The sequence below is a fragment of the Amphibalanus amphitrite genome, unplaced genomic scaffold (genome assembly GCF_019059575.1).
Source record: "Amphibalanus amphitrite isolate SeventyFive unplaced genomic scaffold, NRLGWU_Aamphi_draft 000155F_arrow, whole genome shotgun sequence".
NCBI classification, from domain to species: domain Eukaryota; kingdom Metazoa; phylum Arthropoda; class Thecostraca; order Balanomorpha; family Balanidae; genus Amphibalanus; species Amphibalanus amphitrite.
The window spans coordinates 208,272-225,974 of record NW_024881650.1 but is presented as its reverse complement, the minus strand read 5'-3'; the positions used below and the strand labels follow the sequence as shown (position 1 = coordinate 225,974).

At 48.6% G+C, this 17,703-nt stretch overlaps 1 protein-coding gene and 1 long non-coding RNA gene across 2 annotated transcripts in view; one reads left to right on the top strand and one right to left on the bottom strand.

The window, feature by feature from the left end:
* LOC122383121 (pachytene checkpoint protein 2 homolog) overlaps positions 1–17,081 on the bottom strand; it is a 29,892-nt gene extending 12,811 nt beyond the window's left edge. The window contains exon 1 of the mRNA XM_043369270.1: positions 16,852–17,081. The gene's annotated coding sequence lies outside the window, so the exon portion shown is untranslated. The remainder of the gene's footprint in view (positions 1–16,851) is intronic.
* Positions 7,775–10,885, top strand: LOC122383122. Its single transcript, XR_006256783.1, has 3 exons — positions 7,775–7,915; positions 9,127–9,392; positions 9,825–10,885. It is a non-coding gene; the product is annotated as an uncharacterized LOC122383122 (long non-coding RNA).
* Positions 17,082–17,703: the final 622 nt, after the last annotated feature.

Here is a 17,703-nt window from a genome sequence, read left to right as displayed (position 1 = left end):
GAATTTCTACAAGTGAAGTTTGCTGAGACTTGGCTTGCTTCTGACTCCGAATTTGCACTTGCTTTGATCAAAGATGATGTATCAAAGCATTTGGGGTAGGACGGGTCACGCCAGATCACCCGTTAGGCGTTCTGCCGGCTATATAGAATGTTAACCAGCACTTACAGCCTTGCAACATATTGCATAGGCACTATAACTGATACCTAAGTATGCCTAGTTTTCAAATGCTAAAATGGGTGCTAAATTTCAAACCAACACTTCCTAAAAACCACAGTAAAAAGGTGTAAATTTAAGGAAGTTAACCGAGATCATTTCAAGTAAATGACCTTAACCTGAGTTTCACGTGACCTTGGCACCCACAACAATTAATGAGACAAACATTAGATGGTATATTTCACATTTTGTCACGTTGCTAATCACGAAACGACTATGGAAACACACAGAAGATGTGCGCTGACTTTCAATTGCTATTCTGGCCTGACATGATCTTGAGAAAAATAATCACAGGTTAAAAGTAATTTGGTTCAGGGATTTAAAATTATCGGACAAGATGCAAAAATGATAAGGGCTATTCAATTTTCCGGGAAGTTGTAAAATTGATTAACTCCAGGGCACCAAAGAATCGTCGCAATCCTTCGCTTTGCCGCGATTTATTGGTGAAAAACAGGGGCGCGGTCTACTTACATCTACTTATATGTGTGGTGAGGGCTAATATTCATTTTATCTGTGTTGATGAATGTGCAACAATTTCTATATGAACTGAGACCAGTCCATATGAGTATGTTTTTCTCACGGACAATGACAATATAAAAACAATGCGAATAAAACCAAACGTTTCGGACAACAACGTGCCTTCGTCAGTGGAGAAAAATGAGTGTATAGGTTTAACATCGGTGAGAACTAAATGCGGCACCGTCTCGGTCTGGCCAGCCGGGTTGCCGATAAAATACACAAATGTTTATAAGCTTCCATGATGTGCTTAAAAAACTGCTGAAAACATATCTTTAAAAAATAAAGATAACTACTTCATCGATGTTATCGAAAGAAAACATCTATGCCTAATTACTCATTTCTTGCCACTGACGGAGGCACTTTTTTGTGCGAAACGTCTGGTTTTATTCGTATTGTTATATTGTTATTGTATTGTCATTCCCTGTGAGAAAAAAGGATAACTCTTCAGTTAGTAACCATAACAGCGAAACGGCTTATTGTAACACAATTCACTGTGTATACGAAACCTATAAGTCCCTAAAATAATTTTATTTACAACTTTTAAAAAGATACAGCTTATACAGCTTGGGCATACAATATTTTCTGCATTAAGATAATATTAATTTATCTCCACAGAACATGGTAAATTAGTGCTGCTGAAGTTCGCTTTCGAAGCGTCTCCTCCAGACATTCCACAGCTCTCGTGCCATTTTGGATCACGGAACAAGGCTGGGCGCAGGACAGGTCAGGTCGTCTGCGAGCTTGGACGGACCACGTGACCACCTCCTCCACTCCCCCTCACTCCCGTCCCCTTCCCCAGCAGGGCGTCCGATCTAACCGCGCCCCAGGCAGTCGGCTCGGTCCGACCCTCCCCATGGTCGAGCCACGGCCCGGTGCCGTCTGAGTTTGTGCCGGGTGCAAAACTGGAGCAGTAACTAGCGCCGGAACTAGTAGTCAGCACGACCATCGTCAGATGGCAGGAGTAAATGGAATAAGCGGTTCCAGGTTTCAGAAGGAATGGGGCAGGAAAAAGCGCTGAAAACAATGTTTTGCTGATATAGCCATAAAAAGTTCACTGAATTAGGAGAGCAGCACATCAGTTTAAAGCCCTTCAGATGGTGGTTTTAATAAGCACACAATCATTTCCCAATTCGCCTCCAACGGTGTCACAGGCAAAGAATACGCTGAAATACTAGTGTGTACAGAAGCAACTGCAGGTCCCTGTACACCACTCAGCACCTCTGTTGGCTTGCTTGTCGTGTCTTTAACCAGCACTTGCATTTCTCTTCCCACCAAGAAATCATACAGCCAGTCAAGAAGCCTTCCCTGCACACCAATCTGTCTTAGCTTCTCGAGGAGGATGGCATGACAAACCACGTCGAATGCTTTCGAGAAATCGAACATGATGAGGTCGACAGGATGGCCACAGTCAAGCGCGCTAGTGATTTCATCATAAGTGAGAATCAGCTGGTCCTCCGTGGAGCGACCTGGACGGAAACCAAACTGTTCCTCAGAGAGAATCGCATTTTCGCAGAAGTAATCATAAAGTCCACGGAAGATCAATCTCTCAAGACTCTTACAAGCAACTGAAGTCAGTGCAACCGGCCTGTAGTTCTGAGGGTCGTGACGGGAACCTTTCTTAAAGATAGGCACAATCAGTGATGACTTCCAGGCTCGAGGAAGCTTCCCCTCTAGAAGGGACCGACGGAAGATAATATACAAGGGACTGGTGAGGGTATTGGCACAAGACCTCAACAGTCTTGGGTGCAGCCCGTCCAGTCCCATGGCTGAGTTTGGATCTAGACCGGTGAGCAGTGTGCGTACGTCAGAGGGGCCGAACTCGATCTCGCTAAGTGCGGCCTCGCAACGCTGATGAGGAGCCGGCTCCTCCGGCACCGCAGCAGTGTGAATGTCAGCAAAAGCACGAAGAAGACAGTCTGCCATTTCCCCCGGATCATCAGAAATGGTGTTTGGGTCCATGCGTAGTGGACCCACGGAGGAGCGGAATTGCTTTTTATGTCTCATGTAAGAGTGAAGAAGTTTCGGATTTGCTTTGGATCTTGCTATCAGTGACCTTTCGTACTCTATCTGGGACCTATGAGCGTAGGATCGTATGTTATTGTTGGTCTCGAGAAATGTTTTCAGTGCCAAGCACGTCTCAGGCGACTTTCTGCCAAGCATGGATCTGGTATCCTTGTAAGCTTGCCATGCTTCCCTACGCAGGCGCTTCAAAGACGATGGAGGGTTTGACTTCCAGGGGGGTTTCATTGGTCTAGTGTCGTGCATCCTTCTTGGAACGTGTCGGTCTATGAGTGGGTTCAAGATGGACAGCAATTTTGTGAATGCTTCGTGCGAGGAAAGCTGTGAGAATTCTGTTCCCCAGTCAATGCCCTCCAGCTCCGCATTGATCAGTGATCACTCCATAGTGGCCACGATGCCACAGCACTCTGCAGTGGCCCTTCAAGGCTGCCTCTCTGTCTACATCAAAGACATAATCACAGTGGATGCTACAATGATCACAGCCTGGTGGAGGCGCGTGGACTTGAACCGCTCCTAACCTATCCACCTCAGAAGTTAACAACAGATCGAGTATGTTGCCTGATCTTGGAAAGGTGCTCTCAAATATCCATTGTGTGAGACCTATTGTGTTAAATGTGTCAATAAACATTCTCTCGACTGCTGAATGTGTGGTTTCAGTATGTGTTGGGGACCATGTGATGGAAGGCAGGTTGAAATCCCCAAGTATGACAACCTCCTTGTCTGCACAACTGTGGAGAATAAAGTCTGCCAGAATCTGATTCTGAGCGTGAGAGTTAGAAGGGGGCCTGTACACCACATATACATAGATATCACAATCTGCTAGTCTCAGCAAAAGACAGTTGTCTTGGGAGGAATCTACCTGGTCAACCTTGAAAGATTCTCGGACATACATGCACACTCCATGCTTAGGCGTGCTTCCTGAGTCATTACGGAAAAGCAAATAACCAGGGATAGCTATAGTGGCATCCGATACTAGTGGTGTAAGATGGGTTTCAGTTATCAGTAAAAGATCGGTCTGAAATGGATCAATAAGAAAGTCTGGCAGTAGTCCGACCTTACTGCTTAAAGGTAGTGTGCCAGCTTTCTTGGGCCGTATGGAGTTAATGGCCCAGATAAGGAGAACCGGATTTTTAGAACTTATCCATACCTTCAAAACTCATGGAAACGTCTTAAATTCTTCAAATTTTGAGTACCCCAGTGCGAAATTCGCCCCGACGGGTTGTCGGTCGTACCCCAACCACATTTCACACCACTATGAACAATAAATGCACACACTGAAATCGCTATTACCGATATGTTCATCCAATCAAGTTTCGATAAACCCGTTCATCATCATCTCCATCGGTTTCGAACACGCCTGTTAGGTGGCTTCTGGGCCCTGTTTCACCGGTGATAGCAGCAAGCTGCTATCACGTTTCGCGAGCTGACGTCATGTCGTGACGCCATACTGTTGTCGTAATGGGTAGTTCCGGCGCACGATTGCCGCGACCTTGGCGGCGGCATTAAGTGACGTATGAGCCTAAAAGTAAGAGTTTACGCAGTCATGATAGTATATATATTTTTGATATATATATTTTTTCAATATGATGTATTTAAAAGAAGTTGGGTTTAGGAAAAATTTGGACATTAACTTCGAACATTTAGCTGATGACGTAAAACAATATTGCGGCAATCGTGCGCCAGAATTGCCCCTTACGTCAGCAGTATGACGTCATCACATTACGTCAGCTCGCGCAATTTGAGAGCAGCGTGCTGCTATCACCGGTGAAACAGGGCCCAGATGCTCGTCGAGGTCGGAATTTCCAAATACGCGTGGTGCGTCGGGCCGCGCGCTCTGACTTCGGCCAAGAAAAATGCGTCAGCTGATCATTGTCATTTCTGCCACTTGCGTGTGGTGAAATGGGGTCATAACTTATAAGACGGCTTTTTCATATCAATTATTTTACATAAAATCATATTTCAAACCATAAATAATGTTCGACAGCCAAATAAAAGAAACAATACCAATACGGGCTTACAGTTTAAGGCTCGACATTGTGTTGTCTACGATTAGACAGCTGATAACTCATTCCCGTACGTCGTATGGTCGTAACACTATAATGACCTTTGCTTATTGTCACAAGTGCGCCGCATTCGCGATTGTTGCCCGACGCCTGTTTGCAGGTGAGCCCACTACAGTTGTTTTACATATCTAAAAACCGAAAAACTTTTAGGCGAAAAAGGCACTATTCCAGGCCCATTTTTGATTTTTTTTGCGATATTAGGTAAAAACAGAAGCTTCTTATCCTAGGAAAAATAAAATGGGAAATCTTTCAAAGGTGGCACACTACCTTTAAGCCATTCACATTGCAACATGCTATTTGTACTGTATATGTCCGCCGAGCTTCACCTTTCCAAATCAGTTTCCCTCGCGTTCTGGAAGGGGGAACCTTTGCCCATCAACACGGTTCCCCGGGTCGGCGCCCGGCGCTGCACAAGCTGCATGCGAGGGGTCGGCCGTGGCTGGAACAGGTGATCAACAGGCCCATTGCTCCAACACTACCACAAGTGTGACGTCAGCTCGCGCAATTTGATAGCAGCGTGGTAGCAGCGTCCCGTGAAACACCGCCCTGGATAAATGGTGGTTTCTGAGCCTGGCCGCAAACTTGGCTATCTCAACTCAAAACTAATGTTAAGGTGGGAGGGTCCCTTTAAAGGGACCCTCCCACCTTCAAAAAAGTTAAAGGGACCCTCCCACCTTCAAAAAAGTTAATGAATTGGCACGAAAGTGATGTCGCTCGGTTCAGAAAGAGCGAAAACGAATATCTACCAAATTTCATCGAAAAATATTCACCGGTTTTCAAGATATTAGACTTTTACTTTTGTTTACTTTTTGGGATCTCCGCTGTTCCTAGCGACTTTATTTGAAAGTGCGGCATTTGTTGCGCGCAAAGCAGCATATACCACCGCGTGCTACCAAACGTTTTAGTAAAAGATTTAAAAATCGTTAGATCACTGCTGACGTCACAAATTCTAAGGGGGCATACCAATGCACTAGCCCCTTAGAATCCGAAAACTGCAAGTTTGAAATTCCATATCTCCGAATTAAAGCATTTGTCGATGTTGTGAGTGCCCAAACCGGTATTTGCAGGCCATGGCCACCAATTTGGCTATCTCAACTCAAAACTAATGTTAAGGTGGGAGTGTCCCTTTAATGAATTGGCACGAAAGTGATGTCGCTCGGTTCAGAAAGAGCGAAAACGAATATCTACCAAATTTCATCGAAAAATATTCACCGGTTTTCAAGATATTAGACTTTTACTTTTGTTTACTTTTTGGGATCTCCGCTGTTCCTAGCGACTTTATTTGAAAGTGCGGCATTTGTTGCGCGCAATGCAGCATATACCACCGCGTGCTACCAAACGTTTTAGTATAAGATTTAAAAATCGTTAGATCTCCGCTGACGTCACAAATTCTAAGGGGGCATACCAATGCACTAACCCCTTAGAATCCGAAAACTCCAAGTTTGAAATTCCATATCTCCGAATTAAAGCATTTGTCGATGATGTGAGTGCCCAAACCGGTATTTGCAGGCCATGGCCACCAATTTGGCTATCTCAACTCAAAACTAATGTTAAGGTGGGAGTGTCCCTTTAAAAGTGTTCTGGAGGTGTTAGGTAGATTAGTTAAAAAGTTGTGGTTACAGTTTTTTTCTCTTTCGTTGATAGAGTCTCTCTTTAAGTTTGTAAACAAATTGTGTTTTCATTACCATTAGCACCTATATCTATATATGGCCTTGAAACTGATTTTGTAACAGCACATCAGGGAAAGCGACACCAAGTCAATTTTTGATCATGCAAAATACTTAGTCCCTTACAAGAAATATAATGCCTTTTACATGTGGTTTTGAACTGAAATAGCAGTTTTGTTGCTTGAGCTGAAATAAGCACAAGTCAGGGTATTAGCAGAGCAGACGTCACACGAAGGTTTTCCAACCAAAGAGAGGCGCCATACCCGGTGGTGCTTCTTTCTAGGAAAACCTAAACAAACCTAACCTAACCTGACCTAACCTACAACCTACAACCTACAAACCTACAACCTAAGAAATTCGTGTAAATATATCAAGAAATGAAGAGTCTTAGAGACTTTTCATAAATGGGTGGCAGCATGTGAGACCTGCTATAAGAATGCCAAAATGTTTCTGTTCAGAAGAATGTGAAGAATGCACACGTGGCAGAGGCCAATGGCCAGCCAATCAGCATGCAGTCTGAGTTGGTCGGGGATTTGGTATATGCATAATCATCTTCTGCTGCAAACATCACCTATCTGGCCTCTACCAAAGATGGAAAGTAGCAAAAATGGTTTTTCCAATATAAAAACATGTAAATATCATTTTTTAATATTATCTTTTCTGATCATTTTGAAGGAATTATGCCACTTTCAATATTGGGTTTTGAACTAGAATAGCAGTTTTGTAGCTTGACCTCAGAGCTGGGACTAGCACAATTCTGAAGCTTTTACACTCCAATGATCACCCTGGCAAAAGATGTATCAATTTTAGTTAAGAAATAATTCCCTCATGGAGGAATGCAGCGCCTAATGGGATATCAAAAAATGCCACCACCTCTGTCACAGGTCAATCGTCAGCCAATCAGCATGCAATTGGTTTTAAACTACCAAATACCAATGCATATGATTGGTCGATGCTTGGTAAGCTTCTGTGAAAACACTATTTAGCCTCTACAAATGATGAAAAATACTTCTTCATATGTAAAAATGTTTTAAAATCCTTTTATAATTATTAGGTATTTTCTCTTCTGATCATTTTCAGCATAAAAGTAATATAACTGTAGCAATAAACAACTTTGGGGATAGTTTTGTAACCCCTTTAAATAAATACCTACTAATTGTGCGGTTTATGTGCTTATATTCCAGCTTTTTAGTACTTTCTTGACTAAACCATCTTCAAAGGTCCCTATAGAACAGGCATAGAGCTTTTATTGTAACCATGGCATTATATTTCAAGTAACTGTTGTTTTTGGTTTACAGAGTACTGAAGAGTTCCGAAGCAAGAAATGGCAAGACATAGAGATAATTCCGCGTGGTGTGGAGCCATCAACTGCTCCAATTCCAAGCTTCGAAACCCAGAACTGTCATTTCATCGTATCCCAAGTGATGGTGTCAGGTAAGAAATAACATTGTTTTCAATACCTACTAGTCTTTGTAGTGTATGAGTGTGCTACCAATTCCCTTATTTTTAGTGCAATGAATGATCTGCATTGTTTAGGCCCGGGATGCGGAGTCGGAGTCGGTCGGAGTAAACAAGTGTGACCGGGAGTCGAGTCGGGGTCGGTTTCGGAAACCGGAGCCGGAGACGGAGTCGGATTCACCGAAAATCAATCGACTCCGCAGCCCTGCTAGGTGGTCGGAGTCGGAGTTGGAGTCAGTCGGAGTCGACAGTCTTGCCCGGAGTCGGAGCCGGAGTTAGTTTTTGAAAGCAAGAGTCATAGTCCGAGCTGTCGAAAATCCATCGACTACACAGTCTTGGTTTAGGTTCAACATGTATTATGATGCAGGCCTTCACTACTAAATTGGTTATCCTAAAGCTTGTAACTAGCTTACTTTTTAAGCTGTAGTCTGAACTGGTATATCAGAAACCCTCTTGCAACACTGTCTACCAGCTGGACTTAGCATAGTTCCACAGCCCCCACTATGGGGTCAGTAAAAAAAAAAAACGGTCAAATGTTTTCAGATTATAATGTAGAACCCCGCAGATTATGAGTATTGGTAAGAAAATATTACCAAGAAAATTTTAGCCTCGTAGCATGACATCTTCAGAGCACCGTACGTTATCCGCATCGGTGTCAGGCGTTGCAGTCCCCAATGGTGGAGCGCGGCTGCAGGCGGTGCCTAACACCAGGTGGCGTGAGACCTGTCCTCCGTCCACTGTTCGAGCTAATAGACGGTGTTTTATGGTGATGAACAACGCATTTTGCTGTCTTCTACACCTTAAAGTTTGCGCCCCTACCATCTAGCCTCAAACACATCCTCCAACCTGACAGCGATACAGTAAACAGTAACACTGCCGATTGTTTTTATTTGTCAACATCGGCAGTGTTCACTGTACCGCTGTCAAGTTGGAGGATTGGTTGGAGGTTAGACGCAAAAACTTTCAGATGTAAGAGAAAGCGAAAATGCGCCGTTTATCACCATAAAACACCGTCTATTAGCTCGAACAGTGGACGGAGGACAGGTCTCACGTCGCCTGGTGTTAGGCACCGCCCATAGCCACGCTCCACCATTGGGGACTGCGACGCCTGACACCTTCGATAAGTTTGTCACCTTCGATAACTTCCTGTCAGTACCTATATCACGCATGTTATGATTTGCTTCCAGATGCTGGAAATGGGTGCAAAGCAGTAGAAGGACTGATCTCTTGGACAAGTCAGTTGAGTTTCTATACATGAACATCAAGTTCTGCTCTCTACACTTTGAGCCATCACAGTACCACCGAAACAGCAAGCGTCTCCGAAGAGATGCAGTTCCAACTCTTTTTGACTTTCCAAATGCGCCCAAGCAAGTTACTCCAAAAAGACCTCTGAGTGCCAAACCAGAGACAAACACAAATCTGAGAACAGACAAAAACACAACAAAACCAGAGGGTGAGTAGTTTTAGGGTAAAGGACTAAAAGTATTATTGGCATCAATGACTCATGCGTATTTTGTGCAGGCTTTTAAATATAGCAATTTAATCTTCTGTTCATTTTGACTGGGTCACAATTATCCGGTCTTGCTGAAAGGATTTCTGATCGATTTTAAATTATTTGTGGTCTACGGGAAATTTTATGAATGATATGTCGGATGTTAACATTTTTCTTGTGTTCAATACTTCCTGGGTATGTTGCAGCATAACACACAAGGCTTTCTTTATTTGCCCAGTTTTTTGGTGTAAGAATAGATACCTAATTGAATCCCCCTGAATCCTGACATAATATCCCATTCGAACATTTTACCATTAAACTTGAATGTAAATATCCCTCATCCATGCAATGTAAAAATGATAAATTCATATAAGTTATGTATCTTTTTCACAGAAGCTCCTGGCCGTAGCTGGAGTGACTTTGAGGACATGGTTGTAAATGAAGATCCCGATAGCCCAGAGAGTGGTGACGAAAATCGGCCGCCGATCCCAGCTGTACGGGCAACCAGCGGCTCCAACCACTACAGGTGTGCAGTGAGACGCTTGAAGAAGCAAAATCGACAGCTGAGAAGGGCCCTCAGAGCTGCCCGAAAGGTAACATCAGCGCAGTCCGTGTTGGAAAAGGCAAGTTTGTATCTCAACCCAAGGCAGCTGGCATTTTTCAAAATGCAGTTGGACCTGTCCTCATGTGCAGTGCGTGACAGACGATTCACGGATGAGCAGATCATAGAGTGTCGGGCACTGTACGACCAGGGGCCCCGGGCCTATCGTTATCTAAGAAAGCAGTTTGTGTTGCCAAGCCCTAGGAGTCTGACGAAGCATTGAATCCATTTGCTGCCCGGCCCGATGTCATTCAGATTAGGCCATTTTTCGGAAGCAGACGACTGCTGTATGGGGGTGCAGATGACCATGTGAGGCTAGGCTCAGTATCTTTCGATAAAATGCAGCTCCGTCGCAAACTGGCGTACGAACACGGAGACGACGCCATCAAAGGCATAAAGGCCGCTGGGGGCAGTGCCAGGAAACCAGAGAGAAACGTGTAGAGTGCGATCGGGAAATGCTTTACCTACGCACCTGAAGACTGCGTGTAGACTTGGACATTGGCAGCCTCATGGAGCCTTGGAGCCACGACCCGGCGACCGTCCCGCACCTAACCCTCGCCGATGGCCGGCCGCGTGCGTGGCTCGCTAAGTTTCTGGTGCTAACCCGGCCAGCGGCTAGGAGGCGACCGTGTGTGATTCACACAACGATACGATGCACGGCTGGACAACAGCTTGATGTGTGGGAAAATGGAAAGGTGTTTTGCAATAAAATGAGTCAAGTGTTTTGTCAGGTGTTTTAACCAAATGTGTTATGAAATGAATTTGTGAGTGGAGTGGTGTCGATGCTTTGTGTGCTTGTTCACACATTCGCCCCAGCTGTTACCGGATATCAATATTACAGAGCTGTGAATATTACAGTTTGTTCCCCACCTCCACTTTTACCGACGCTTTCCAGATAGGTTTGAACTTTACAGCGAATTTCGTATTGTAGGTGAAGTTATGCCAGCCGTGCTCCAACCAGCTACGAACCAGTCTCCGTTCCGAGGGCCCAATGCCGGTCTGCAAGTGTTTGCAAGACTGCAGCCTGCAAGACGCTATCCTCTGCAATCACCACGTAAGCCTCCGTGGGCCATGCCGTGATCTGATGGCCCTCCAACGGCCATAGGCTCTAATGCCGGTCTCCAGCGGACCGCGTTGGCTCGGCTCCTTAGATACCTCACACTTTTAACTCTGGAGTCTGGGGACGCCGGTATTAATGTGCCAGTGAACGATGACATTGGTAGTGATTCGCATCGATGGACCGATATACCAGCGCCGTTTAAATGCAAAGACTGACGTTTCAGTGAGTAAACATAAGAAAGTGGAGCCTTTAGAACATTACAACACAGGCTGTGGGTTGGTATGTTGTAGGTTGGGTATTGTTCACAACAGGTCTGACTGCATTCATATGTGCCACAACTCATGCTATGAATATGCCACAGCAGAAATTGTAGGTTGTAGGTTTGTAGGGATCATCTATGCGATTTGTCATTTCATGTTGTCATTTTCATTTATATTGTCACCGCTTTATCAATCTGTTACCTGTTGTCAATTGCGCGTCAAGTTTGTTTGTTATTTGTAAACCGGCCTGCCGCTGGCCTCAACCCTCCTAGTAACCGCTGTGCCATACGCTATAGAACGTGTCGTGCAAAGGTCACGGCGGCACCCCTGAGGCGGCCGCTGCCCGTACGTTTAGGAGCCCATTGTCGTGACGTCATGACTGTGAACAAAGGTCGCGGTAGGGGCTCTCCCGGCAGCCGGACGGTGACTCATACGTTAAGCTTGTCTCTCGCCGCGCCTGCGGGCATATTGGTAGTACTAGGGACGGCCAGCATGTGACCGCGGTTTTCGGCGACATTGTCAATTCGTTTCTCGACTCTGCTGTTCGCTACAAGACAAATACACATAGAAAACGGCTCGGGCATTTGGAGAAGAGCGGCTACTCTGAGGCGAAGGAAGAACACGGAGATTCACACAAACGACCTGACTAGGTTGCACCGGCCACAGTCGACCGAGGTGGGCTTCTGCGCCCTTAAAGACGCCTCTGACTGGCCATTGCGCTGACACCCTGATCGGACCACGGTCATTGATCGGACCCTGCCACTGGTTCGTGCTCAGGCTGCCTTAGCGGGTAGACCTGCTCGACCAGACGCCCACTGGTGGGCGAGTGCTCGGTTCCGACTTTCACCGCCGGTCCAACAGCGTTCTGCTGGTTCCCGCCGATCCGGTTACGACACCGCAAGTGCCGTACCGACTCGGGCGTCCCAGGTGGGCGTAACGGTTACCACACCAGTTCGCGACCCCCAGGCTCTGTCAGCCGTCGTACGGCTCTCGGACGGACACTCTAATAGATCAGCCACAGATCAATAGGTTGTCACAGACCGTCCGTCCAGCCACGCGCTACCCACAGCGCAGTACGACATTGGTGACCCCGACGTGATTTCCGTTGTTCAACCTTAGCCTCTCGTCATGCCGGCGGACAGCGCACAGTCCGGCGCCGCAGCTCAAGACCCAGCCAACGTTCCAGCTTCAGCCTCCGAGTCAACTCATCGGCCCATGGCTAGCTTCCGGCTACCACCATACTCTCCGGAAGAGCCCGACCTGTGGCTACTGCAGGTGCAGTGCGCTTTCGACGTCAGCGGGGTCGACTCCGACGAGCTGAGGTTTAAGCTCCTCGTCGCAAACCTCCCCGCCAACATCGCCGTCCAGGTCAAGGACGTCATCCGGTCATCTCGGTCCTTTGACGTGCTGTGTGCGGCGCTCCAAGCCCGCCTGGCACAGTCACGCGCCGACCGACTACAAGCCCTGCTCGGCCGCCAACAGCTCGGCGATCAGAAGCCGACGGCGCTGTTGCGTTCAATGCGCAACGAGCTAGCCGCAGCCGGGGACGCCCCGGTTGATACGGAGCTCTTCCGTACCCTCTTTCAACAACGGCTACCGCAGCCCGTCCGTGCTGCCCTCGCCCTCCTGCCAGCCGACAGCACGCTTGACGCACTGGCAGAAGCGGCCGACCGGTATCTGGAAGCTAGCGGACCGGACCCACGGCTATCAGCGATCGCGGCACAGCCGTACACACAGCCGGCACCGCCCATCCCTGCTGCAGTGACAGCCCCAGCGCCAGCTGCAACCCCTGCGCTGGACACCGTCATCGCCTCCCTGGTCGCTAAGATGGAGCGCCTGGAGGCCAGCAACCGACGACTCGAGGACGCCGTGCGGCGCGACCGCAGCCGTTCCCGGCCGCGCCAAGCGTCTCGCCAGTCACGCCGCCCGTCACCGGCTCGTCCTTCAACGCCGCCGCACGACGACACGCTGTGTTGGTACCACCAGCGATTCGGCGCCCAAGCGCGCCGATGCAAGTTGCCGTGCTCCTGGATCGCCTCGGAAAACTGAGGCGCCCCGTGCTGATGGCGCAAAGCACGGGCGCCCCTCCTGCCGCGCCACTCCTCTTCGTGAGGGACACGGAGACGGACCGGCAATTTCTAGTCGACACCGGGGCGCAGGTCAGCGTGCTGCCTCGCCGCTGCCTGCCCAACGGGTCTACGCTGACCCCTGCTCCTGTCGGCCAGCAGCTCGTCGCGGCAAACGGCTCACCGATCGCGGTGCACGGCACCTGCCTGCTGGACGTCTCCTTGAGTCAGCAGCACCGCCTGAAACATCGATTCTTCGTCACTGACGTCACCACACCCATCTTGGGCACCGACTTCCTGGCCGCACATCACCTCGTCGTGGACGTTGCCAACCAGCGTCTCCTGCGGGACGGCACCGTCTGCGCCAGCGCCGAGCGGTCAAGGCTGTGCTCCATCGGAGTGCGTCTCGTCCGGGAGCAGGCTGCTGCTCGCTTCGCAGCTGTCCTCGCCCGGTACCCGGATGTGACCTCACCAAAACCTGGACCAACACCGGTGAAGCACAACGTGACGCACCACATCGTCACCAAGGGTCCACCGGTGTACCAGCGGCCACGACGCCTCCCGCTGGAGCGCCTTCAAATCGCACGTGCCGAGTTCAACAAGATGCTCCAGCAAGGCACCATTCGACCGTCCAGCAGCAGCAACAGCGGCAACAGCAGCAGCAGCAGCAGCAACAGCAGCAACAGCAGCAGCAACAGCAGCAGCAGCAGCAGCAGAGGCAACAGCAGCAATACCGGCTCCTCACTGCGGCTTCCCGGCGAGTTCTTCATGAGCAGCCAAGCCTCAGCAGCATCACCGGCCGGTTTCGTACAGGACCTGAAGCGCGCCATGTCTCAGGTGCGGCCGACACTCCCACGTCCGGTCCAGCGCGCCACGTACGTCCCGACGGCACTCCAGACGGCGACACACGTCTTCGTGCGCAGGGACTGTCACCGCTACCCGCTGGACGCTCCATACGACGGACCGTTCCCGGTTACCGAAAGGACCACCAAAACCATCACCATCGACCGTCGACAGAAAAAGGAGGTCATCAGCATCGACCGGTGTAAGGCCGCCTTCCTGGAGACGCCAGACGAATCCGGTCATCGACAGTCTGACCTGCCGACTGTGCGGCCGCACGGTACTCAGTCCAGCGGCCCGCCGGCCGCGCCACCGCTCAGCAATGAGCCCAGCGGCCAGGAGCTTCTGATCTACGGTGACGCACCAACTCGCCCTGCAGCCGTCGCTCGGGCTGACGCTGCACCATTGCAGCCTCGGCCGATACTACGAACGACCCGCTCCGGCCGCGTCATACGACCTCCGGTAAGATATCGCCATGTCACTTTTGTCCGCGACATGTCTGGCGAGGGGGTACTGTAGGGATCATCTATGCGATTTGTCATTTCATGTTGTCATTTTCATTTATATTGTCACCGCTTTATCAATCTGTTACCTGTTGTCAATTGCGCGTCAAGTTTGTTTGTTATTTGTAAACCGGCCTGCCGCTGGCCTCAACCCTCCTAGTAACCGCTGTGCCATACGCTATAGAACGTGTCGTGCAAAGGTCACGGCGGCACCCCTGAGGCGGCCGCTGCCCGTACGTTTAGGAGCCCATTGTCGTGACGTCATGACTGTGAACAAAGGTCGCGGTAGGGGCTCTCCCGGCAGCCGGACGGTGACTCATACGTTAAGCTTGTCTCTCGCCGCGCCTGCGGGCATATTGGTAGTACTAGGGACGGCCAGCATGTGACCGCGGTTTTCGGCGACATTGTCAATTCGTTTCTCGACTCTGCTGTTCGCTACAAGACAAATACACATAGAAAACGGCTCGGGCATTTGGAGAAGAGCGGCTACTCTGAGGCGAAGGAAGAACACGGAGATTCACACAAACGACCTGACTAGGTTGCACCGGCCACAGTCGACCGAGGTGGGCTTCTGCGCCCTTAAAGACGCCTCTGACTGGCCATTGCGCTGACACCCTGATCGGACCACGGTCATTGATCGGACCCTGCCACTGGTTCGTGCTCAGGCTGCCTTAGCGGGTAGACCTGCTCGACCAGACGCCCACTGGTGGGCGAGTGCTCGGTTCCGACTTTCACCGCCGGTCCAACAGCGTTCTGCTGGTTCCCGCCGATCCGGTTACGACACCGCAAGTGCCGTACCGACTCGGGCGTCCCAGGTGGGCGTAACGGTTACCACACCAGTTCGCGACCCCCAGGCTCTGTCAGCCGTCGTACGGCTCTCGGACGGACACTCTAATAGATCAGCCACAGATCAATAGGTTGTCACAGACCGTCCGTCCAGCCACGCGCTACCCACAGCGCAGTACGACAGGTTAAAGTTCGGTAGGTTGTAGATTAGTAGGAAAGTAGGTAACATTAGGTCAGGCATAGACCTCTGTACACCAGCACACCAGGTGTACAGAGGTCTATGGGTCAGGTTAGATTATGTGGTACATGTGTAGATGAAGTATGGTTAGTTAGTTGATGGCTTGTAGGCTTTAGGTTGGTAGGTTCAAGGCTGTAGGTTTGTAGGTTGTAGGTTGGAAGGTTCTAGGTTGTAGCTCAGTAGGTAAGGTTAGGTCTGAGGTCAGGTTAGATTATGTTTTTTATCTTCACTGTGCTTCATCTACACATTTACTGAACAGGTAGTGAATATGTTTGGTTCATATATTTGCACCATATTTAAGTACTTATCATGTGTGGTTTTAAGATGTCAAATAATCGAAGACTATGAAAAATTTGTGCTTGAAAAGTGAACAAGACTTTTTGAGAACATTTACTGTGAGTTGGTAGGTTGGTATTTTTTAATTAAATTAAGTCCAAACCTTTTGATAGGAAGGATTCACAGGGACAGAGCCACCGCTAAGCAAAGCTTGTTGCGGTGACCCTGCCCTCTACCCTCCAATTGCACAATTCCAGTTCTATGGCAGAATTTAGAGTCCAAAGGTTTACATGCGCACACAGCCACCCACGGATGGTCCCCTCACTGACTTTGCCTGGCTACAGCCTGCCACCAACCGTAACCATACCGGTCAGGAGGCCCATAAATGTCACACGCCAGTCGCATTTCAAACCCGGACTGCTATAACCGTGGACCGTGCATGCTCTCACCAGTCTGCTGAGCTATGGGACAGGCAATTTTGTAGGTTGGTAGGCTAGTATGTAAGGTTAGGTCAGGTTAGATTTTATCTTCACTCCAACTCAACACTTTTACCCAAATTTCTCCTCCAGTAGATTAAATAGGTACCTAAAAGTCACATGTTTCATTTGAAGCTTAGGATTAACTTAGCGCCACTCTCACTCTATATTTTAATCCACCTTTAACGTCTTCTTTTCAATGTCATTTCATCCTATCGAAGGTTCCAGAAGCAAGACAGTAGGTACCTAGTAACACAAACTGATGCCTACTGAAGTATAGGTAACAGTTCAGGGAAAGTGAAGCATGTGCTTACCCTTGAGCCGCTCTAGTAAACCAGTTTTCTATATAGGTATATAGGGCCTTGCCAGTTTTCTTCCACCGTACAGCCAGTCCAGCTATTGAAGCTGCTTACCGAGAAGCATAAACTCTATCACGGTACCCACAAAATGCTTCACTTTGCTTACAAAGTTTAGAAATAATAACATAAAAACTCAGCGTTTTCAAAAATGTCGCGTTTTAGCGCCCTGCGTCACTAATTATCTGAGGGCTGTTCACGGACGCTGTGTGCGGTCGGACCGCACACAGCCTCCAAGCTCCGCCCACTGCGTCCCTACGTCAGCCTTGCGTCACCGCACACAGCGACCGCTGTGGCCGGTCGGGACTGGCCACAGCGGACCGTCCACCGCACGCAGCCGTGACGTCAGAGCCGCCTACCCATCCCCTACCCCCACGCCTGCTGGACGTACCGCACACACCGCACGCAGCAGTGTGCGGTGCCCGTGAACACCCCTCTGCTTTTCATCATTATGATCACAAAGAAGACCTGTCTCGTAGTTGCCATGACAACTGGACCATTTCATTGACTTTTCTGTTATTTTTCAAACAATTCTGCATTATTTTTTACTTCTGACATATAACTTTTATACGGAAAATATCAAGAAAGCAATAGAACTCAGTAAATTACTTATTATGTATCTTACGTAATGTTTCGAATGCGTAAACACGCTAGCGAACAGTCATTTTTTTTCGCAGAGATATGCAACCCCTAAATAATAATTGCCAACAAACTCATCGATTGAACATTGCCACAGCTGGCTATAGCATTCATTGTCAGCTTCGGCTTTTGAAAATGCTTATTCTTGGATTCATCATTAGGCTAAAAAGA